Below are 24,208 nucleotides of genomic sequence, written 5' to 3' on the forward strand. Positions count from 1 at the left end.
ATTTATTTTTAATCATCTCAATTTTAAAAATTGTTTTCTTCTTTAATGCTTGACTATTGCTGGTAAGTAAAGAGGTCCATTGATTAAGGTTAGTGCATTTGCCTTTATTACATTAAATGTATCTTACATACATGTAATGATATGGCCATTAACTAATGTGATCAATACCATGCATTGATTACGTGTAATAATCCTACCAACAAGTATGTAGGTAATAATGACAAGGGTAGGTATAATTAATTTGATTCGTAAATCCCTTGAGATTTTTAATTTACAAGCTTGTCCATCCACTATCTTAAATATTTTTATTTGGAACACTCGGTTAAGCTCTCATGTCCATTACTATGTTAATTGACTACCCTTTCCATTGATCTTCCTAACAAGTATGTTTATAGTTCCCATTACTTTCCAATTTATTTTCTCAAAAGAAGCCTTTACTTCTTCCTCTCTTTATTCCATTCAATAGTCATTGTGGAACTGGAGCATGTCGATATAGGTTGTCTACAATGTTCAAGATAAACCAAGTTTTACTTAAAATGAATTCCACAATTTCCCAAGAAACTTCAAAACTTGAAGGTTCATAAACTGAAAACACGCTTTTGGTTATATTAATAATAGTAAACACTTGATTTTAAAAAAACCATCGATAATTTCAAGTTGTCTTTTCTTGTATTTGCTACTATTAATGTGAACATAAGGGTAAGGTCTTAGGTTCACAATTTCCTTATTTGATTCCTATAAGGTCATGGATTCATTATTTCCTTAATTGACCCTTCCATTGATGTTCCTAAAAAGTAATGACCATGGTTCCATTATTTCTAGCAAAATAAATTTTTGTCAACTCTCCCATGAGTATCTCAAAATAGATGTTGCAACTTCCATGACATGTATAGATTTTAGTTACATTTTTCAAAATAGAAACGTTCATCAAAGCTCCCAATAATAAATAAAAGTGATGTTAATGTGCCATGTCATATAAGTGAAAGGTACCAATAATAAAAAATGTGGAATTAAGGTATCATATCAAGTAAGTGAATGGCATGTTAGTGCTCCATGATGCAAGTGATGGAACTTTGTTATGCCCTTCAAAAGGATCTCGTAGTTAGGACTTTTAACTTGCTCATGGGAATTTCACTCTACATTAAAAAACATATGACTTTCCTAAAGAAAAGTCACCAACAAACCTATGCATCAACAACCCTTTCTACAATAGCATTTTTGAATATCTTAGCATTTCATAAGTGTGTACCAAGTGACCCTTTACCTATCATAACAACTTTAGACTACATCATTTGATATTGATGAGACGAAGATAAAACAAGTTCCAAATAAAACCACAAGAAAAAGACATAGTGACACAAGTTCAAAAATAAAGATAAAGGGATTACAATCACTTTGCTTGATGCAAATGGTGAACTCTAATGGTTGTTGTATAAGGTTTGATGGTTATCCAAATAGCACATACAAAGCTTAGAAGGGGAGGGTAACAATGATAAACCATCTAGATGACAACTCCTAAGCATGTATTTATAAAGGCATAATGGAGATTGGATGTACTTCCATTTGTTTGGAAGTAAGCAATTGACTTCACTATCTAACCACCACCAAAGTAAAATTAAATAAGGCACGTTTATTTTATTGGCATAATGTGAGCTATTAAATATTTCCTTGGTCCTTAGAGAGACATTGTAAGCGATGTTGTTCATCTAGTTGCCATCTGATTATGGTCAATACCTTGTTCTTGTACACTTATAAGACATGCCTATATTCGTTTCTTCATTATCATTAAGACATAAGACACTTAAATTTTCAAATATTACCATGTAGCCTCTTTATAATAGGGAGTTGCAACATGGGGGGACAACATTGATGCTGACTACTTGATGGCACATAGAGTGTTTACTAAGCCGCTTGACAATAAATAATGCTCGATTTCCTTGTTACATGTCATATAACCTTGAAGAAAGAGCCTTCAAAAGTGTTGGTAATGCCACTAAACTAATAAAATTAATGCATTTGAAATTAAAGCATTAAGTGGAGATTTAAGCACATTTTTACTTGGAAGCATTGTATGCCCATTTAAAATGTCACTCCTCCCTATGCATAAGAATTCAAGCAAAAATATACTTTCCAAGACGTGCTAGTGAATGAATGCCTTGAGATCTATGCTTTATACAACTTGGCATCTCTTTTACTTTCTATAGATGCAACTTCTTCTAATGCACACGAAAGCTTAGACAACTTGTGAATATAAACTACTCACTTAATCAACCTTGCCAATCAATCTTGCCATTGATAATGTAACATTTTTGTTACCTTGAATTGACACATATAATATTCTCATAACAAACTTTCAAAAAGTGGAACACTTGATTTTCTTTCATTGCATTGTCATCCAGAAAAGTGCAAGGGTGTGATCCTTGACTACCTACTCACTTAATTTTGCTAGAGACTTGTTAAGACATTGACATACTTTGAAGAGTTTGGGCAAAGGATATTCTTTATCTCTTTCAAATCAATGCTATACTTTGAAGAGATTGTATACTTGATATATTTATCCCCTTTACTCCCAATACTCTCTCTCTCTCTCTCTCTCTCTCTCTCTCTCTCTCTCTCTCTCTCTCTCTCTCTCTCTCTCTCTCTCTCTCTCTCTCTCTCTCTCTCACATCAAGTCAAAGAAAATTTTCACGTGCTTTCTTTATTTTTCGGCCCAACAATGATAGTTATGAAGATAAGATGAATAAGCACAAGAAAATGTGTCTCTTCTTTGCAATTAACTCATAAGACTGTATTCACCTAGTTAATAAGTGAAAGCAAGTTTCCTATGATCGTGACTCGCAAAATAGACATTTACATTTATCTATTGCCTTTTAGTTTTTTCTTTGGTTTATATTTTGATAAGTAGATGCTTGTGTGCTTTATTAATGGAGCAAAACAAAGTAAACACATGTTTGCAAGGGTGACATGGATAACAACTAGGGACTTTTGTTGACCCCTATGATGGAGGTTTGGTCATTTAGTTCTCACTAATGATCTACTTGTTTGATTTGCATGTAATAGATGGTACCTTTCTCTTTCTTTCATGGATATAGTTATATTGTTTTGTAGCTCATTGAATATATAGCATTCCTCATTTTCTAAGCAGGCCTTCTATTCCATTTATGTGTACATTCCCACGCAATTAAATAAATTTACAAACCATTTTAAATCTATTGCCACTATTCTTGCAAGATCACTTATGTGCTCTTTAACTCTTTAATGTTACATGCTACTTGTAGTAAAGCTTTGAGGTAACACATACATGGAGATGTTACCCCAATCCTTCAAAAGTTTGGCAAGCAACCATGCAAATTTCTTTTCAACAAGGATAATCAAATAGACCTAGGGAATCCAGTTCCCTTTTATGGAACAAATGAGCAATGATAAATTGTTTCAAGAATTTACCATAGATTTGCCAAAAATTGAAGAAAAATCATGAACAACTAATTGCCAAAGAATAGAGTTGAGAGAGAAGAGTGCACAAGAGACCAATTGGGTACAATCATCCCCCCATGAATGGGTGAGCACATCCCCCATGCATGTATTTATTTAATTTTATTATTTTGATGCTCAAAATACAAAAGACATCTCAAGAAGATGCCATATTTTTCTCTTCCTTGTAAGGCTCATCTTTCCCCATTCTTAACTCCAAAGTGAATTATTTTTCCTAAAGCTAAGATCTAAAATATCAATCCTAATCTAACCAATATATACATCAAAAAAATAATAATTTTGGATTTTTATAAATCAGCCCACAAATAATCACTAGTGCTTGTGTGCATACAACCATCATGCAAAGAAGCATGCATCAAGAATAAAATAATTATACACTACTTGAGTAGCCAATAAATATCATTTGTGCACCATAAGTATTCTTCAATAAAATAATATATTTATTCAATAACCTTTTGCCCCAAACATAAACCACATTAGTTCCTACCATTTAATTACCAAACATAAGCAACTAGTGTCATATGTAGGCTTACGCACAATAAGGAATTATCATGCAGCAATTACACAACATTGAAAAGCCATAATAATAAATTAAATAATTATATTATTTCTTCATAATTATTCATGTAATTTTGATAACATATTGACAGGTTAAGAAGCAATTGTCGATTGAATAAAATAATCCATAAATGAATGCCTAGGTGGCCAACAAAGCTGCCTCAATGTGGTGAATCTGCACACTAAAATAGTATGAAGAACAAGAAGATTTATGTACTCCCTCAATATAGTGAATCTGTACATATTGCTCCCCAAAAAAATAAGGCAGCCATGGATTTTCATAGGGCATTGCCTCATTGCGGCAAATGCGTGACCTTCGAATTTTTTATGTGATTGCAAACAGTACGTAGTAATTAAAGAATCATAAGTATGGGATAAATATGGTTTTTGAATTCATTGGGATTCCTTAAGAGAGTAGTTTTTATATTTGACTAAATATCGATAATACTAATTACCAGTCCGTGTAGTGGTCAAGTCATGGTTAATAATGTTTTCAGGAACTTAAATTTCAATGTCCTCATCTTACAACGGTAGATCCTCAACTACAAGAGTGGCAAGTGGTATATCTCTAAAGGGTTTCAATAAATTAGTGTGAAAGGAATTATGAATTTGCCAATGTGAAAGTAGACCCAATAAAAAGACATTATCATTAATCTTGTGTACAATAAATGGGCCATAATAACGAGGAGTCAATTTAATTTTTGGATATGTATCATCAATAGATTTTAATGAATGCTTTTCTATGTGCAATTACATCAAATCATTTTTATCAAAGTTAATGGTGTGATGTTTCTTATTAGCATGAATATTGTTGCTCAATTGAGATTGTTTAATATGTTAAGTGGCATCCTTTAGAACTTTCTTATGGTTCGGTGCTAAATTATCAGTAGAGCAACAACAAGAATATCAAAAGAGATAGTTGTCATGGGAATAGGCAAGATCTTACCATATATAATCTTGAATGGTGCCTTGCCAGTAGAGGAATGAGGTACATTATTATAAGCAAGTGTAAGATAGAGGCAAATGTTGGTCCCAATCATTGGGTATGATATTTTGAGCTTTGCTTGCTCATTTGGCATTCGACATTTGTTTTAGTGGGAGCTATTTTCAGTTTTATGTATTGAGCCACATTTGACACTTGGATGTACTACAGACCATTTAGTTTATGGAGTTAAGCTTGTTACAGTGAGACAATGGGACTCAATGTGACATGTACATGCTCTCTTCATGCTATATGTATGGAATTGATTCCTAATGGGCTAATCTAACTTTGTTTTAGGCCGGGCACCTACCTCTACCACATTGTTGTTAGGGATGTATTCATCTTACATGGCTATATATTGAGGTTCTATTGTCATTGCTCAGTCAATTGTGCCTTTGGCAAGTTCATTTGTTATCTGTGAGACCTACTATATGCATGATGGTTATGCCTATGGGGTGTATTTCAATATGACACATTGACCTTTAATAGTTCATGTTCTAGTTGCATATTCACTCACTACTAGTTGCAATTCTTCCTTGGCAGTTGCAGTTTGCATTTTATCAGTGATAGCTTATATTTTGCCTTGATTTCTTACTATTGTACTCTATTTTCAGCATGTTGTGATTGCAATTTACTGCATGTTTATGAGAGTAATCACCTCCTCTTGACAGTCTTTTGCTTATAGTTGGTAGTATCTCTTGTCTCTCGCTTAATTTGGCAATAGTTTTAGGACTAGTTTGCAAGAAATTACAACAGCTTGTTTTGACCTTTTGTGCACTTGCTTGGTCTCATTATGGTTGGTGGTTCTCATGATAGTACTATCTTCAATATTGAAAAACTAGATGGGACTGACTACATGTATTGGAAGACACCTATATAGCAGGCTTTAGTCAAAGCAAAAATTACAAGTTAGACCACTAAAAAATGAGGGTGCCAAGCCCAAAAACATTGAGGCCAAGGATTGGGCTGAAATGGATGAGCTATGCAAGTCGTCAATCATTTTATCTTTCTCTAATAGTTCACTACAATGTTGTGTGACTGATAATCAGACTGTATATGAGCTTTGGACACATATTAAGAATCTTTATGACAAGTAGAGTCTTGGATCACAAATATTCTAGCTAAAATAGTTGATGGACTTTCCCATGAAGAAAGGGACTTCTATGTCTGCACATTTGAATGAGTTTCACTCCATCATCTGCCATCTAGCTTCGCATGACATGGGATACTTCTTGTACGACTCTATGTGCTAGTATCTCAAAGAATGGGCTGAAATTACAGGATGTTGAGAGTGCCCTCTTAATGACAGAAGAGGTGGACACAAAGAATGTAGATGCTTCCCATACATCACATGCATTGATTGTGAGAGACCGATAGGATGGAAATGATAGTGGTAGAGACTTTCAAAGGTCTCAGTCCAGGACACTTGGACAATTTCACAGTAAGTCCTATGGCTGTAAGTCTAGTCTTACAAGTCATTATTGTGGGAAAGTAGGTCATATTCGGCCATAGTGCCTTAAAATGCTCGAAGACAAGTGCAAGGAAAAGGAAAAGGGTAAAGTGTAGGATAAGAATGATGATTGTAGCATTGTGCCTAGCAAGTCTAGTGTCAAGATTGAGGAGATTAATATAATGTAGCCTGATATGTCTAACGATCTCATATTGACGGCCTCTTTCTTGGATGCTTCACAGTTGTCCGATGCTTTATCAAGATATACTCAGTGTTGTTGATAGATTTAGAGTCTTTCTTTTATGTGACCCCTCATAGAGAGTGGCTTCACTCCTATCGCAATATGATTGGATCTATATGTTTGGGTAGTCACCTGACATTGGAGATAGTTGGTATTGGTGATGTCCAACTACAGTTCGTTGGTTTAGGTAGCCTAATGACTCTTCATGATGTATGTCATGTATCATCTCTTATGAAGAGTCTTATTTGTGTTGGCACTTTGGATGATGAAAGTTATTTTGTCTCTTTTGGTGATTCCTCATGAAAGATTACACATGGAAATCTTGCTATTGCACATGGTACTAGTACCCTCAATCCCTCCTATATCAAGGTCAATTGACTATGTTTTAGATGTGGCTACAACTCCACATGTATCTCTTTGGCATCGTTGCCTTGGGCACATGTCTTTGAAAGAAGTGAAAATGCTTACCAATTTTTGCAGCATATTTCACTCCTAGACTATAAGTGTTTTGAGTTTTGTGATCATTGTTTATATGGAAGGCAACTCCATAGTACGTATAAATTTTTTTGGCATGAAGCGCATGGTTAAGCCTTTGGCTCTTGTTCATTCAGTTATATGTGTTCCCATGCCTTGTCAATCCCTAGGTGGTGCGAAGTACTTTGTCACCTTCATTATGATTACTCACATAAGGTGTGACCTTACCCTGTTAAGTAGAAATCAGATGTCTTGTTTACCTTTCAACATTGGCTTGCTCTTGTTGAGAACTAGTCTAAGTATAGGCTGAAATGCCTAAGGATAGATAATGGAGGTGAGTATGTCTCGAAAGCTTTTGAGCAGATTTACAATTAGCAGGATATTAAGCATCAATTGATGGCCCCCTACAACCCTCCTTAGAATGGTATTTTCAAATGCATGAATAAGATGATTCAAGAGAGAGTCTGCAATATGCTTAGCCAAGTAGGCTTACCACAACACTTTTGGACTAAGGTAGTTACTATTGCCATACACTTGATTAAGAGGTCCCCTTGCACTACTATTGATTGCCAGGTTACAGAGGAGGTATGGATTGGGAAACCTCCATCATATGCTCATTTGTGTATCTTTGGTTGTGAGGCATTCTACCATGTTCCTAAGGACAAGTGTAGTAAGTTGGATCCTAAGGTTGTGAAATGCATCTTTCTTGGCTATGGGGATGCAACTAAGATGGGCTATCACCTATGGGATCCACAAGCTCATCGGGTTGTCCATAGCCATGATGTAGTTTTCCATGAGGAAAAGATGCATAAGTAGACCAAGCAGGTACAGATTCTATGAGTGCTATTCAGTTGAAGCACATTGAGGTGCATTACCACTTTATTTGCTGCGAGGTTGTTGAGAACAAGTCTAGTGATCTTGTTAAGATCTCAACTAACCAAAATCTTGCAGATCTTCTCACCAAAAGTCTCTTAGTGGAGTGTTTTGCCTTCCTTAGGAAATTGATGGGCATTGGATGAGATGACATCTTTGCTCATCCTCTCTTCCTTTATGTACATTTGTACTTTGTTACTTTTTCTCATTCTCTCATAAAAAAGAACCACATTCACCTTTAAGTGGGAGGTTGTTCAGGGTAAAGACACTGTGCCTGGCCACCTGTGTATTAGTTACATTGATAGTACCCGCATACATGTACACTATTGCAAGTGGTGGGCACCCATCACTGTCACTTTATTCTTTATTCTTTCAATGACATTTGAATAAGGGAAGTTTGATCACACATTGTGATTGTTGGAGTTCCCACATCTCTCTCTCTCTCTCTCTCCCCTTCCACTATAGATGCTTCTGCTCGCATGCTTCCACTCAAGGCTCACTTCCTTCACTTAAAGGCAAAGACCATTACATAGAGCTTTGGACCAATAGATATTTGAACGATGCTTGATCATGAAGATGATGAAGCTCTTGAATGTGGATGCATGGCTTCTTTCTTTGATGTTGACCTAATGTAGACCCATAGACCAACCACTATGCTCTAATAGTAATATCGTAAGAATTCACCATAGGTTTACAAAAAATTAAAGAAAATCCATAAACAACCAATTGCCAAACAATAGAGTTGAGAGAAAAGAGTGTATGAGAGACCAATTGGATATAATCATCCCCCCATACATGGGTGAGCACATCATCTAATCATGTATTTATTTAATTTTATTCTTCTAGTGCTCAAAATAAAAAAAACATCCCAAAAATAGACCATACATTCCTCGTCCTTGCATAGTTTATCTTTCTCAATTCTTTTCTCCAAAGTGAATTATTCTTTTGAAAGGTAAGATCTAAAATATCAATCCTAATCTGATCAAGTTATACATCAATAAAATAATAATTTCACGCTTTTACAAACTAGCCCATAAATAATCACTAGCACTCATGTGTATACAATCATCATGCGAAGGAATGTGCATCCATAATAAAATAATTATGTGATACTCAAGCATCCAATGAATATCCCTCGTGCACTATAAGCACCCTTTGGAAAAATACTATCTTTATTTAATAACCTACTACACTAAACACAAATCACATTAGTTCGTACCATTTAAGTATCAAGCATGAGCAACCAGTGCCATACATAGGCCTACACATGACAAGCTATAATCGTGCGATAATTAAATAATATTAAAAAATAAATTAAATGAATTAAATCATCATCTTATTTTTTCCTAATTATTCTTCTAATTTTGATAATAGATATTACTCTCATCATATCAAATAAATATGAAACACAATGTTGTCAACCATCTATGTGTTTGCAATAAAGTCATGCTATTGCATTCAAAACAAGTTTCTTATAAATTTAAGAAAATATTTTTAATGGAGAGAGAGAGAGAGAGAGAGAGAGAGAGAGAGAGAGAGAGAGAGAGAGAGAGAGAGAGATTGGTAAGATACATGAAATTTTCTTTTTAAAATTAGTATATACAAAAAATTTAGGAATCCAATCCCCAATTTCAAGGAACAAATGAATTATCTTCTCTTTTCAGGGCAACGAATGTGGATTTTGGAAGAGGGAGATTGCATGGAGAGAGTTGCTCTTGGCCAAGACCAAAGGAAGAATTCTATAGGGCATATATCACATATATGAAGCTAAGCACTGTTTGATACTTCAGGGCCAAATAGGGGCTACTTTATAGTCTCTTGTATGCGAAAATATATTGTTGTATACATAGGAAAACAAGATATCACTGTTGTTATACATGTTCTCTTATAGTTAATATTCATAAGAGCCTTGTTTTGAGAAGAATAAGTAGATTGTTTTGAAGTCTTCTTGTATATATGCCCTCTTGAATATAAAAGCAAGGTTTTGGGATGATTTGGTGGGCTAATATTGCTCTTATGTAGAAATCTTTGTGTGTATATGGATTGTTTTAGAACAATACTATTATATGGACTGTTCTTGAAACATAAAAGCATTGTATATTGTCTACTCATAACCATAATGATGTATATGGACTTTGTGTTGATATTGGCCATGTCCATGATGAAATATGGATTCCATAAATAATGTACATACTAGTTATGACTTAGATTTATGAATCTTAGATAGTTTTATGAAATATAGATAGAGTTTGATCACTACATCCTTAAACCCTATCTCATGACTTTCATTTCTTCTCTTCTCTCCTACAAGTCTGAAACTTGTTTCTCCTTGCTATGAGCTCTTCTTACCTAAGTCCATGTGACTTTTGGCCTTAACAAAAACTCCCAGCATCTTTGGTGAATCCAACATGAAAGGCCAAGTGAAGAGTTTTTCAAGATCAGGGATAATACATTGCAATCTAATGACATAAGGCAATTACTTCAAACCTTCCATATATATTTGTAGCAACAACAACAACCGTAGTTGCAACAGTGGAAGCTACTGGGCTTAATGAAGTGAGCCATAAATGACACTTGGATGTTACATCAAGCATTTGGTTATGTCATTGAGCTTGAGAGTCTTGTAGTGAGACCATGGGACTTAGCAGCATGTACATGCTTTATGTACATAGTTGATGCTTAGTGGGCTAATCTGATATTGCTTTTGGGCTAGCACCTATCTCTGTTGTCACAATGATGTATACATCTTGGTTGGCTATGTATTGAGTAGCCTTTAGTTGGTCTCTTCTATTACCCGTGAGACCTACTCTATGCATGATGGTTATGCCTATGGGATGTATCTCAGTCTGACGCATTAATCCTCTAATAGTTCTCGGTGCCAATTGCAGTCAAGCCCGAACATATTGATGCAAATGATTGGGCTGAACTAGATGAGCTATGTAAATCTGCAATCATTTTGTCTCTCTCTAAGCAGGCTTTTTATAATCTTGTCTCTAATGGGTAGGTCGCATGGGACTTATGAGATAAGATTTGCAATGTCTATGACAAGCAGAGTCCGACTAAAGCAACTCATGGACCTTTGCATAAAGGATGGCACTTCCATGTCAACCCACTTAAATGAGTTCTCAGCCATTTGTCTTCATAAGGGATTGAATTCAAGGGTAATCTTCCCCCTTTGTTCCTCTTGGTTACACTGCCTAAATCATGGGATACATTTTGTAATGCTATGTGTGTATACATGCCTATTGATGGGCTAAAGTTGCAGGATGTAGAGAGTGCACTCTTAAATGAAGAGGTTAACATAAAGAGTGTCGATGATTCTCACACCTCTCATACTTTGACAACTAGAGGTAATAATGGCAGGAACGGTAATGACCGCCATAGGAGAGACTCTTAGCAGTCTCGTTCTGAGTCACATGGATAGTCTCACAGTAAGTCTCATGGCCATAAGTCCTCATTGACTTGTCATTACTGTGGGAAAGCAGGACATGTTTAGCCATAGTGCTATAAAATGTGTGAGGACAAGCACAAGGAAAAGGGCAAGGGTAAAATGTAGGACAAAAGTGAGAATCGCAACATTGCCCCTAGCAACAAGTTCAGCATTAAGATTGAAGAGATTAATATCATACAGACTGATTTTGATGATGATTTCATGCTCACAGCTTCTTCTCTTGATATTTCACACTTTACTAATGCCTTGTTAGGATATACTCAGTGCTGGCTAATAGATTCAGGGGCTTTCTTTCATGTGACCCCTCATAGAGAGTGATTTCACTCTTATTGTAGTATGAATGGATCTATCCATTTGGGTAATGACTTGGCATTAGAGATATTTGGTGTTGGTGATGTCCAACTATAGTTTGGTTCAGGTAGCACGTTCACTCTTCATGATGTATGTCATGTACAATCTCTCATGAAGAGCCTTATCTTTGTTAGCACTTTGGATGTTGCAGCTTATGTTATTTCTTTTCATGATTTCTCATGGAAGTTTACCTACGGGAATCTTGTCATTGCATGTGGTGCTAAGTCCAATACTCTCTAACCCTTGCTTGTATTTAGGTCAGTTGACCATGTTTTGGTAGTGGATGTAGTTTCACATGTATCTCTTTGGCATCATCTCCTTGGGCACACGTCCTTGAAAGGAATGAAAATGCTTACCCATTTGCAGTATATTCCGTCCCTCAACTATAAGTGTTTTGAGTCTTATGATCATTATTTATATGGTTGGCAGATACAAAATATGCATAAAAAGTTTGATATGATATGCATGGGTGAGGCTTTGGCTCTTGTTCATTCAAATGTATGTGGTCCCATGGTCCCATGCCTTGTAAGTCGTTAGGCGATGCAAAGCATTTTGTTACCTTCATTGATGACTATTATAAGGTTTGGACATACCCTATTAAGTAGAAATCAAAAGTCTTAGCTACATTTTAGCATTGATTTTCTTTGATTGAGAACTAGTTTGGATATAGGCTAAAATGCCTAGGTTAGATGATGGGGGTAAGTATATCACTAAAGCCTTTGAGCAGTTTTGTGACAAAAGGGATATTAAGCATCAGTTGACCACTCCCTCCGTACACTCCACCCTAGAATGGTATAGATGAGAGCATGAATATGGCAATTCAAGAGTGATTTTGTAGTATGCTTAGCCAAGTAGGCTTACCACACCATTTTTGGGCTGAGATAGTTACTACTACCATACACTTGATTAATTGGTCCCCATGTACTACTCTTGACTATCAGGCTATAGAGGAGGTATGGTTTGGCAAACCTCCATCATATGCTCATTTACGTATCTTTGATTGTGAGGTTTTCTGTCATGTTCCCAAGGACAAGCGCAATAAGATGGATCATTAATCTAGAAAATGCATCTTTCTTGGTTATAGAGACGCAGGTGAGATGGGCAATTACCTATGGGGTCCGCAAGCTCGAAAGGGTATTCCTAGCCATGTTGTTTTTTTCCATTAGGAGAATGTTAACCCTTAGGCGAACAAGGTGGAGAATCTGGAAAATCTAAAGCAGAAGACAAGGCCAAGGCAAAAGTGAAATCGGAAGACAAAGGCGCACCAAGAAAAATTTGGAAACGCAAGAAGTGCAAAAAAGTCCTAAATCAAGGAGAGAGGCGCACAAGAAAAAGTGCAAGTTAATACTTTTGTAAAAGAGCGCAAGGCGCATCGTGATTTAATTTAAGAGCGTCATCGGGTGCAAATTGTAAAGGTAGATGGGTGGTAGAAAGGAAGCTAGGAAGATAGGAGTACAATGGGTAAAAGGGCTTAGGCTACGGCCGACCATGTAAAAAAGGGGATAAGGGGATGACCACCCAAAAAGGATTTAAGGTTTTGTATATAAAGTTGAAAAGTTAATGAGAAGCTCATTCTTGTGTGTGGCCAAAAGTAGCTCTCTTCTTCTTCTTCTTCTTGCTTGCTTGCTTGCTTGAGCTTGTGCTTGAGAGAGGGAGTGAGTGTAATTTGACACATCTAAGCCTTGAAATCGACCCAGAGACCATATAAAGCCGAAAGCACATCATAGATCTATCACTAGGCTGAAATCTAGAGCAAGTAGTTTAAAACTTGGCTATGAATGGTCCTTCAAATCGTGGATGGTGTTTAGTGTAATGGCCCTACGGCCCGAGGGGGACTACCTCCCCCCCCCCCCCCAAGCCCCCACAGAGGGGGCTCTGCCCCCTCCACACCTTCCCCAAGTATGTTAGAGAGAAAACCCGCGTCATGATAGGTCTTCCAAATTAGATCCTAATGTAGTAATGGCTATACACAAGCATAGATTCTCACTTGCAAAATAGCAACCAAAAGCCCATACCCGAACAAAGACAAACAGAGACCCTAGAACCTCAATGGGCCAATCTAGCCAACAAGGGCAAAAATGCCACACCACAAAAACATGTATAGGTTGCATTGAGATTGCATCTAGTCAAAGTAGAATGCAACAAAATCAAGCTACAACTATGAGGATGATAGACATGACACTCCTGACGATAGATGCACCTTAAACAGCACTGCACAGACAACCCAAGACATCAGTGGAGAATGCACATCTGGTTGTGTAGTTGTTGGGGACTCAAAGGCATGTATCAAAAGGCTGCTTGAATTTATAAGCCAAGACCCAAAAGATGAAGACATAGTTCCACTTGCTTATCTTAGGGTCAAACTCACCGCAAAAAGAGAGCATAGTATCGATGCTCTCATCAATGAAGGAGCTAATTTTAATATCTTGACCTATGAAGCATGGACCCTACTAGGCCAACCAGAGCTCACACCAAATAATGCAACTCTTAGTCCTTACAGGGGATGCCCACAAACACTTATAGGGAAGTGCAAAATCCTTGTAACTATTGAAACTAAAAGCTTTCCTATCCTATTCCATGTTCCTCCAAATAGTGCCAATTGTGGAAAGGAAACCCTCTTAGAAAGACCCTTCAAAAGGGCAACAAAGTGTGAGGCTGAATATGTAGCACAGAGGATACACTTGACACTACCGGGTGTGAAGATAAGCACAACCTTTAGTAAGAGTGACCTCATCAAACCTAGAGGGAAAGACAAGGAACATTTTGACATACCAAGAAACATACCAAGCGAGCCTAGTAAACGAGAGCAAGGACTTGTTGAAAGAGTTTATACAAGTGCATGTTGAACAGAGAGGACCAGTGAGCGAGGCCATCCTTGAAACAAGAAGGTTAGGAGACAATGCCAAGGATAGGCTTTGGACTTACAAATATCGTAGAAGACCACAAAAGAAGCCCAACCCCTATAGACGAAGGTATCAATGGAGAGCCAGCACAACACCGCGATGGATATCCAAAGTGTTGCTATGTGCTCAAGGGTATTACACATGTAACCAATGGATTTGGGTACCAAAACCCCCCACTAAACCACCTCTGTCAACTGAAGGCTAGACCGTATCAAAAGCAAAGAAGTGTAGGAGGAAATCTAAACGAAAGTCCAAGTTTTGGGTCAACAACATTGGAGTGATTGAGCCCCTCACAATTGAAATCAAGAAACCAAATAGGACTATTTGAAAGGTAGATCCTCACAGCCTAGCATGCTTAACAAGCGGATATCATATGTAACCGTCCAATGTGCATAAAGGCCACTAGTGCCCAAGGAGCCTTTGACTTCACAAGAGGATAATGAGCACCACAAGCGCAATGTTACTCATGATAAGGTTGATTGTTCAACAAAGCAAATGTTAGAATTGTCTAACAGTAAAGAGAAAATCTTCGAGCGAGTGCCAAGTCCACCTCTAGGACTCCCAAATCTCCTACACCCTCTTTCCCTAAATGGATACAGAAAGCACAACAACAGTCGTCAAGTGCAACTGTTCAATCCCAATACCTATCTCCATATGAGCTTCCAAATGTCCAAGATGCGGGACATGACACCACCTCTAATTCTCATGCTAAGGATATGCTTTTGCAATCCACCATGACTAGCTCAACTAATGCTCAATTCGCACAAGTAAATACCCAAAGGGCAACAAAAGACATGACCACTTCTGATCTAGCGAAGGACTTGACACCACAGTCTACCAACAGTAGCTAGTCCACTGAACTAGTTGCTACTACTTCCAATCAGGAATCACAGCAGTCACAGCCTTTGCCCGTGACACCGCCGCTTGCAAAACGTGTCCTTAGCAATTCACCTACGGAAGAGATGTTGCAAGCAACATCCTTGACACCTCCAACACTTCCAAAGCACCTAAAGCCTAGGCTTGAGGAGAAATCTCTTGAAGATTTGGCTAAAGAGATAGCGCATCTGACCAATGAACCAGATATGAAGTGCTTGATGAAGCTTGATCACAAGTTGATAGCCATCACACATGCGTACATCCATGTGGACATTGAAAGACCAATACCAAAGCACACAAAGCTCATAGCCGAACCCCTGACTTGGACAACTACATGTTTGCTCCCACTATGTAGCTATCTCACTGAAGAAGTCATAAAGGATATCCCAAAAGCCATAGCTAGAGAATTGCACTTGATACCCTCACTCTATATTGCTCTCAATGTGAGAAGACAAGGAAAAGCTCGAAGAAATCAAACGAAAAGGAAAAGGACAAGGTAAGTTTGTGCAAAAATGGTACTCCAACCAAAGTTTGGTAGCCAAAATTGGCCACCGACTAATGGCACTTGCTGAGCAAAGGAAAACCCTTTGGACATCAATACATGATCCCACGTATGTTGCTCTGACCTCATTAAGAGTGTTGGCAACGATCCATGAGGTCCAGATTTCTACCACTATCCGAAAACATCTCTTGTATGATAAACTAGTTCTAGAAGAAGATCTATACGTGGCTAGCAGGCTAGGAGTAGGGAGCATGGTACTTGATGTTAGCGCATATGTCTTTGGCCTCACTCAAGACCCTGCCATCCTAGATCTCTATGCTTCCCATCAATACAACCGTGAATTCTTTAGCTAGTTTCACCAAAGCCTACATGACAAGAATCCTAAACTGTCTCTTGGTTCTACACTAGAGTCACCCAAACCTCTAGAGCAAGAGCAAAACAGCTGTAAACACAACACCCGCTCTAATAAGAAGCAATGGAGACATGTTCCAATGGGTAAGGACAAGAGTCTAGAGCAAATGCCCGACTAGGAGCAACTACCAATGCAATCGGATGAGCAGCTAAACAGAGGGGAATTAGCTCTAAAGAACTAGAATCTCCAAGAAGAGAGGTAGTTGTGCCCTCACAATCTAAAGAGGTTGTCTAGCAGGTCGTGACTATGTCCCATGAGGACACACCAGAACAAGCCCAACTATGTATAGAAATGATTTACTGTTCAAAACTGAGAATTTCAACACCAAAATCAGCTCCAAATGGTTGCCAAACAATAGTCATACATTCCCCTAACATCCGAGCATCAAACAGGACCAACCGGGCATCAAATGACAATGCCAAACAAGCTGTAGCATCAAATGTCAGTGTAACACTATCATAAACTACCTATGGACTGTTATGACAATCCCAAAACAGTGTTAAATCAGTCCAAATCCTATGCCAATACATCAACCATCAAAACTAAGCATCAAAGCATGTTCATATGCCCGAAATGGAGCCTTTCCAAGTGCCGATGGAGGGGGAGAGCTGTTGTTGTGACTGTCAATGTTGAAGACACATATGGGAGGGCTGCGTGATTCTGTCAACTATAAATGCTGATCCTGGGGCTGCAAAAAACGGTGGCCAAGCTTCGAAGGGGTCCGGTTAAAGCCAAGGAAGGCCTCAAACAAGCTCCAGCAAGTCTTGTTCAAAGGCAAGTGAGATATGAAGCAAGGGAGATTCAATGGTGGCTACCCCAATCTTGTTTACAGCCTGTGAGACCTAAGAATTGAAGTAAACCCTGAAGAAAATGATCAAATACCTCTGATGTAATGCCCTGAAGGTGCCCAACAATGCCGGGAAGGTGCTCGGGAAGCCGAGGAGTGACGGGAGCTCGAAGGAGTCGGATATGGCTGCCGAAAAGGAGACGCAATGCAAGTAGGGAGTCGATGGGATGCTGAGAATGCCACGAACCAAGCTCAAGAGTTGGAAAGCAAAGCTCTGATACCAGTTGAAAGGGAGCGACGGATTGAAGGTTGGACTCGAGAGCTATGGCGGGAGAGCAAGAGCAAGAAAAGGAGAGACTAGAAATGGGAACTCCAACAGTCGCAATGTGTGACTGGGCCTTCCTTTATTCAAACTATCACTAAAAGAATAAAGCATAAAGTGACGGTGACGGGCACCCGCCACCTACAGTGTGCAGTGGCGGTGACTGTCCGTGTAGTAACACACAGGCGGCTAGGCGGAGGCGCCTTTACCCCCAACAATCAAGAGACAAGAAAGCTATGGAATTCCAACACATATACAATAAGTGAAATGAAAATTTTAATTTCAAGTTATAGCTATATAAGGTAATTACATGTTTTGACATTGCTAAATGCCACATCATTGAAAGATGTGGATTGATACATGTGAAATTTAATCAAGGTACATAGATATGATTGCACATGTATCCACTATGTGTCCAATACCTAAGGCTATAAATGGCCACACCAGTGTAGATCTGCTTGCCATTCTCTCTCCCTCTCTCTCTCTCTCTATTTTTGTGATTACTTTCTCTCTCTCCCTGCACTTGTGATGCATAACCACATGCTTTCTCTATCAAACTGTTGAAGGTCTTCCTCTCTTAAGGTGTGGTCCTTGTTCTAATCATTTTGGCATTGATTTTTATTGTGGCACAAAGGAGGGGCCCTCCTCAAGGCATCTTGTTCGGGTCCCCAAGGTGAGCCACACAATACAAGACAGGGGCTTGAGATTTCTGCATCCCCCCTCTTAACGTTGTGCAGGGTCCTGGTGAATGACCCACACAATGTGCCATTGGGAGCCACGGTCTGGAGATTTTTGTAGTCCCCCCTTTGCATTGTGTAGGTCCTAGGGGATGGCTCACATAATGTAAGGGGGGGAGGCTTGAGAATTTTGTAGCCCTCCCTTTGCATTGTGCAGGTCCCAAGGGGTGGTCCACACAATGTGAGGGGGAGATCTTGAGTTTTTTGCAACCCCCTTTTGCATTGTGTGAATCCTTAAGGTGGCCCACACAATGTAAGGGGGGCCTCAAGTATTTTTCATCCCCCCTCATTGCATTATGCAAGTCCCGAGGGTCCCGAGGGTGACTCCACAATGTGAGGGGTAGGCCTCGAGATTTTTGTACCCCCTTTACATTGTGTGGGTCCCAAGGGAGGCCTCAAGCGTTGTGTGCACACACCCCACCCCCCTTCCCCCCTTAGGGGTTCTGCAAGTCTTGAGGGTGACCCACACAACATGAGAGGCAAGCCTTCAAATTTTTGGACCCCCCCTTTATGTGGTGCACCCTCAAGGTGGCCCGGCAATGCAAGGGTGGCCTCGAGCATTTTGCGCCCCCTTTTTGAGCTAAATACACCAATGATCAGGACTTTGGATGGACTTCTATTGTTTCTTCAGAAGAGCAACAACTCACTTCAGTGACAATCTCTCACCTTGTCTCTCAACACTCCACTCTAACTAACCTAGCATCCTCCTCTCCAACCCAAGAAAGCAAGAATACAAGACTAGCTCGAGTTGTAGTGAACTCACCTAACTTACCTTCTTGCATTTAATGACTCAAAGGCTTGAAGATGGTTCCATGACCATGATTAACATGATCCAATGTTGTTACTCCTTTGCATCCACTACCAAGCATACCAATGAGTCGAAGAGCTAGTAGAGAAGATGAGAAAAGCAAGACAATGGCAAAGAGCTTCAACTTCCCTCAGTCCCTCGCTCAACACACCTCTCCCTCTCAGTCACTCTTAACACAATGGAAGTAAGATGATAGACAAGAAAGATTGAATATGAAGCTTGAGTAGACATTGATAGAGCTCCCATAGCATAGATGTGCCAAAAGGGGTGAATATAACTAAGACCTTCCACTCTTATATAGACCAAGAATTAGGGTTAGGGTCGTTAGATTTTGCACCTCTTTTGCGTTTTTCATTTAAGGTTTGTGTCCTTTTGCATTTTGTGTTTGGGATTTTCACCCTCTCTTGGGTATCCTACCCCCACTTTGTGGGCTCCAGGCCGGTCAATCATCATTGCATGCTTCAACCTTAGCCTAATTAGACCAAGTCTAAGATATTCCGATCACAAATACATGTGTGCAACCCATGCAATACTTTGTGGGTGGGACAAGTACAACTACAAGTGGTGAAAACAATGTGCACAGGAGTGAGCCCACCGACTCTCACAAAGTAATACATCCATGATGATGCGATGATATCCATGAAGTACAAATATAATCTAATTGCCCAAAAAATAAGGCAATGAAGCTCCACAAAAATAATATCCACCAAAAAATAGTAGTTGGCACTTCCACCTTTGCAATCTTCTCAAAAAACTATTAACATTATTTCCCCCTTAGATGAGTGCTAGTCCCATGGCACTTATGTTGTAGGTAGCATGTTGGAGCTAGCGCCAAAGATGCAAAATGCTGGGAATAGTCTTGATGAAGAAGTAGGAGTCTTGTGCTAGTGTTGGAGATGATGTCTGGAAGATGTAGCACAATTGAGGAAAAGAATGGTAGCATGAACAATCAAGGGTGGCTCTATAGAAGAAGAAATCATGTAGGATGTAGAGGCCACCGATGTGGATGGTTCTTGAGTTCTTCAAGTAGTCCTTTACAAAAATCCTACAAGCCAAATTGTGCTCTCCCTAAGGGGTGTGTCAAACATACATGTGTAGTGATTTGTGCACGTGCAAGTGCAACTGGGAGATGGGTTGAACTCTAAGCAAGTGTGAAATGGTGTCCCACACTTGAGGACCCAATTGGTGAACTGTTATGGTGCGGTGCAAAACTCAAGGTGATACATCGTCTAAGAAAGCCCAGGATGTCCTGCCCTTGAGGTGCTTTGAGATGGAGTCAGCCAGTCAAAGTCACTAGATGCATCAAACTTGAGGACCCCTAGGTGCAATGAAAGGTGAGTGCACCTAACTAATCATGGAGCTTTCATTCCCTTTTCTTCTCTCTCTCTCTCTCTCTCTCTCTCTCTCTCTCTCTCTCTCTCTCTCTCTCTCTCTCTCTCTCTCTCTCTCTCTCTCTCTCTCTCTCTCTCGTGATTTTCTGCAATTTTTTCCTTTTTTCATTTTTTTAAACTTAAAATTCATTTATGGGTGATTCTAGGTAAGGGAAAGACACCCTTTGCTCAAAAGATATGGCTTAAGAAAGGTTCAGAGATCAATGGGTGATTCTAGGTAGAAAGAGTGTGTACACCGGGAAAATTTATTGTCCACTAGATCCTCGAGTAAGGCTATACAGTAAGATGATGGGAAGAGTACAGCTCGAAGAAGAAGTCTTTCCATAGCAATGAGGTCAATCCCTATGTTGATGTCAAAGAATAAGGGTGGTAGGCCATCCTCATAGGGAATCAATGGCTATTGTAAAAGATAATTGCAAGTAACTATGAATGTTGGATTTGGGCAATTTGAGTACAATTTAAGGAAACTATTGAAAGAGGGTAGCAGATCATGCAGCTGGAAGTTATAGATTTCATTCTCATGCAAAGCATTGATATTGGGGATTTTGGGAAAGTTATGCCAGCCAGGCTTCTCAACATCATAGTTTCTTCCATACCTTCTTGGGTAAGGGCAATGGAGCAAATATGTCTTTCAATTTGAGTAGCGAAAGGCAGAATGGACCATTTCATTGGCTTTGAGGATAGGATATCTCCATTCTGGTTGAAGCTTCCATATCTCTCATGGCTTCTTTGAGAGATAGTCCTCCTCTTCTTCTCGTCGGGAATCTTACAAGTTTCTTTTCAAAGTTGATCTATCCTAGTTCTTCAACCACTTTGTGGCAATTTTCTCTCCCACTTGGATGAGCCTTTGCACTGTATTGGCAAGGGTGTTTTGAATTTGGTATCTTCATAGACATTGAAATAAATAATGATGGTCTCCTCTTTCTTCTTCTTTCTCATGATAGCTCTTAATGGGTGCATCTAGATCCTCTCTATGTGCCTCAATACCTAGCATGGCAATGGGATACTCTAGCACATCGTGAGGGGTAGCACGAAGGACCTGCACCATCCTATCAAAGGGCTCATGGACCTCGAATGCCAGGGTAGGTACTAGTGGTGGCTCCTGAGTTTTCTCTGTGACTTCCTTTTCCTATTCAACAAAATCATGGGGGTCCATGTAATCAAAAGAAGGAACGTGTAAAAAATAGGATTGCCTGCCAGTTTTAGGATTTCTCCTTAAGCGGCTTGTCAGCAGTGGGGTCTTCAACAAGTGACTCATGTGTTGTGTGTCACATGGCTCAATGGAGGTTAGTTCCACCATTCCCACATCTCTCAACTCTTGATCATCATAGCCCATATCATGCAAGTGATCAATCATTTGGCTTCTAGTTGGGTTCGGGGCTAATAATGTGAGCTCCTTCCCCTAGCTAGAAATGGCCAAGGCACCTACAGCAATTCCCAACTGAGCTTTGAGTTCCTCCACATCATCTATGCTATTGGATGACATAGTGCAAATGGCCTACCGATAGAGCCCTTGTTGTAAGGATAGTGCATGTTTATAGGCAATTGCATGAAGCTTAGATTGGCATTCCTTATGAAGGGAATTTGCCAAGTCTGTAGAGCAGTTGTTGTAGCATCTCCTCACAAGCTCCTTTAGCCCTCTCTTCAACCTATTTGACATTAGTAGTTAGACTCATTCTAATTGTATCTTGTAACCCTGTGAAGGCTATCTTCATCTGCGCATGATTCTAATATGCTTCTGCTAACTCCTCGGTGAGAGTTTCTAGCTTTACCTTTTCCTCCTCTAGCTGGACCATAAGATCTGCATTCTGAGTAGCACGAGTAACTTCTTCCCTTTTTCTCATGATCTCAACTTCTTACAATTGTTCTCTTAGCCCCTCTTTCTCCATGTTGTTCTATGCAATCCGGGTTTGTAAGTCATGTAACTGTTTGGCTAAGTATCGTAAAAATTCCTTATGTGCCATTCTCTCTTCCTTGTACTTCTTCTACATCTCCAACCTCTCTTGGATTGCATGCTCTTTATCATGTTTTAGCTCCTCACATAAGATCTCTAATATGCCAAGACCACCCAAATTCACTAAGGTTCTTCTCATGCATTCTTTTCAACTAGTTGAAGTCTCTACAGTTTGTTGTTGTTTTGAACTGGAAGTGATTGTCACATTCTCCGTGTGTGTACTCATTTCCAATTAACTGATTTTTGCATGCATGGTCTAGAGAGTAATTATGAGTATCTAAAAATCTCTCTGACCAATCATTGATTGTTCTTCCAAAGCCTTCTCCGCTCATTTGTTAGAGTCTCGTGTGCTCCTATCAATTTCTTTTCATCAGCCATCATTTATGTCGCTTTCATAGGTCTTGTGCATGGTTGTGGTCTCCGTTTTTTGGAGTGCTTCCTTCCTATGTGGCACTTTCTCTAGGGACACCTTGATGGTGAGGTGGTGCTCTTTTGGGTATCTTCCTTTCTTACTTTCTTTTTGGCTCATCATCCTAAGTGGCCACTTGGTACTTGGCTCATGTTCCTCCCTTGGTCTTTTATCCTTCACGTGACCTATCCATGCTACAATTGGAGCCACTTGTAACAACTCTAAGAGTCCTAGAGCTATAGTAATAACCTTACTGAGAGCATGGCCAAAGGTGATCATGCACAACTTAGCCTCACCAGAGGTGAGCTTCTCATTAGGAGTTTTGGAAAGAACCACATGTACCTTGGCAAGGGTCTCACAAACTTGTTCTAGCTAAAACTTATTCAAATCCTCCTCAAGTATCTTGTCAGATAAAATATCCTCCATAAACCCCTTGGAGATCCTTCCCATTTGAGTGCTAGTCTTATTGTAAGTGAACAAATGGTGTAAGATCCTCCTCCTCAATGGCCAAGAAAAGCAATCCATATGAGTTGACACTAGGCTTATCATTCCACCCTTGATCCACCACATGAGTTTTATGGAGTTTACCTTGTTTCCCATTCCCTTGGCGGAGACCTAGGGCTCATTCTACCAATTCTGGAGTGAGTGCCACTTCCCTACTTTGCTATTATTTGCCTTCCCTATCACACTTGTTCTAGTTTTAGAATCATAGTTTTGCACAAATTTGTAGCAAGTGGCAAAATGACATACGCCCATTGGTTGCATGGACATAGTTATTCAACCCACATTTAGCCACCAACTCCCTAACTTTAGGATACCTGTTGACAATGTTTTCTAAGTTAGAAAGTTGGAAAAACTTTAAAGCTCCGAAGCTCCATAAATTAGTCTCTAGATCAAACTCCTTGCATTGCTCCATAGTGAATACTCCCTTGTCCTCATAGCGAGACTCCTCAATAGCCACCAATGTAGAAATCTTGGATTGTGAGTGTGCCATCTGCATAATTAAAATAAGACCATAACTCCATAACTTTGTCAGGTAATCAACAAAAATTACGATAAGAACCATACCTTTGCCTTTTTAATCAAAAATACCAAAATTACAAAATTGAGTGGCCCAAGTTCCCCCTGCAAACAAAAGGACTAGCAAGCTTCCTAACGTGCAAGTGCAACAAGCAAAAGACTAGGGAAGGTGTCAGTGCAACACCAACAAAAAGAAAAAGATAACCCAGACTAAT

This window comes from Lygodium microphyllum, chromosome 12 (genome assembly GCF_053477565.2).
Source record: "Lygodium microphyllum isolate KBCC chromosome 12, Lygodium_microphyllum_v1.1.10, whole genome shotgun sequence".
NCBI lineage: Eukaryota > Viridiplantae > Streptophyta > Polypodiopsida > Schizaeales > Lygodiaceae > Lygodium > Lygodium microphyllum.